We start from the raw sequence: 1,988 nt of genomic DNA on the forward strand, positions 1-1,988 counted from the left end.
AACTTGCCTACCCCTGGGCTAGGTTTAGCTTTTTCTTTTTTCCAGCAGGGTCGGCACCGCGAGAATGCAATTTCAACCAAGGGTGACCTCCCTTTGGAATGCGATTTCGAGGCCCCCTTTAGAAATACAAATGCCCCAATAAGTGTAATAGTTCCCACATTTAGATTTCATTTGAAACTTGCTACAAAACAGTGACAATTTGAGTAGGCTAATTAGTGATGATGTGTATTTCGAAATCAAAATTTATGTTGGTGCATAGCAGTTGTGATCTACTTCAGTGCTGTTTATAATGTCAAGGGGCTTCATTTTCCCAAATGGAAAGCATATTTATACTGTTCGATATGCTCACTATTACTATGTGCCATTCACCAAATGGAAAAGGGACTGATTTCAGATGCAGCTTTAGTGTCTTTTTATTAGGCTATGTAAGCTGTGTTTCTGATTCTAGAGAGTAGGTGATTGCAGAAAATCTTCTAGATTACAATAAGGCTAACATACTTTTACTAAATGCCAGAAATGTTCATTTTGATTTCTTTAAATAAGAATCTTGTGATTTTTACACTGATACATTTAGCAGATGCTTTTATCCAAAGCAACTTACAAGCAACCTTTCCCTGTGAATCGAACCCATGACCTTAGTGTTACTAGCGCGATGCTCTACTGTTTGAGCTGAAGAAAGGTTATTTTTTGAATATCTCATAATTGAACAAAAATAGAAAATGGAAATGTAACTCCTTTACTTGGTACATTCATGCAATATCATGAATGAGAAAATGTATTTAAAATCTACAGCGTACTGTAATACTGCATCATACTGTTTCATCTCGACTTGTGGCATATAGGGGAGAGCGGGGTGATTTGAGCCTGAGGGGAAGTTGAGCGACCCCTTGTTTCTAGAAACTTTGAACAAAATTGGTGATATGACCACACATATTTGAATATTTAAGCATTTTACTCACCCTGTAATGGAAAGAGATTTTGTTTTTTGCTTTTTAAAGTGATGTTTGTATTTTCAAGGACTCGTGCTTCTTGTGTCTGAACAATTACAAATCTGAAAAAAGAAAAATCACGTGTTTGTGCTTTAGGAGGTTATGAGGCTATAATGTTAGCATGGTTAGCTCTAAACTGCTGGATGATATAAGTTTGTTAAAATGATAGGTGGGTTAATTTGAGTCAAAGGTCCTGGGGTAAGTTGAGCCAGTGGCTCACCCCTTCTTACGATTAAGTATTATTTTACTGTAATTATACATTATATTTAATTAATTTTACACCAAACATGATTTGATTTTGTTCTTTGTTTTGAACTTGATTTTGTTCTGTAAATTTTAAATAGGCACTGTTTATGAAAATTGGCCACTGAAGTTTTTATGAAATTGTATTTCCCTGCAACATTTGTACTATTATCCCATTTCTGTAAGGTCCGGTTTTTTTAATCTTCAAATTGAACTTTTTGTTCTGAAATTTTTTAATAAATTAAAAAAAGCCTTCAGACTTGTGAACTGTATCTTTAAATACGGTAAAACTTTTAAGTTATCCATCCATCCATCCATTCCATTATCCAAACCTATATGCCAGCCTATGTCCTTTTTAGGGCCAGTCCATCACAAGGCTCACACATAGATTTTAAGTCATTTTTATTGAATTTCTCTTCCTTTGATACAGCATGAGGTGGAAATATTGAGTTTTACTTCAGTATAATCAGTGGCACAGTTTAATTCCATGTGGCTCAACTTACCTTCTCCCTAGGCTCAATTTACCCCTCACTGGAGGCAAGTTGAGCCAAGAAACCACTTTTTTTTTGGAAAGCCATATTTTGAAAGCAGTTTATTTTAGAGCCAAATTAATTATTCCCAAGGATGCACCACATCCTGAAATTTATGTACATATTTAAGTTGGACCATTACTGTCATGTGCTCGCTTTTAACACACCATAGGTAAAAACTGGTTCAACTCACCATCTCTCCCCTATAATTAAAGATTTTTTTTTT

At 35.0% G+C, this 1,988-nt stretch overlaps 1 protein-coding gene across 1 annotated transcript in view; it reads right to left on the minus strand.

Moving 5' to 3' along the window:
• The window catches only part of LOC107576563 (progestin and adipoQ receptor family member 4-like), a gene marked incomplete at its 5' end in the record, with an annotated part of 7,856 nt that overhangs the window by 2,275 nt on the left and 3,593 nt on the right, over positions 1-1,988 (minus strand). The window lies entirely within an intron of this gene.

The sequence above is a fragment of the Sinocyclocheilus grahami genome, unplaced genomic scaffold (genome assembly GCF_001515645.1).
Source record: "Sinocyclocheilus grahami isolate Dianchi unplaced genomic scaffold, SAMN03320097.WGS_v1.1 scaffold3928.1, whole genome shotgun sequence".
Lineage (NCBI taxonomy): Eukaryota > Metazoa > Chordata > Actinopteri > Cypriniformes > Cyprinidae > Sinocyclocheilus > Sinocyclocheilus grahami.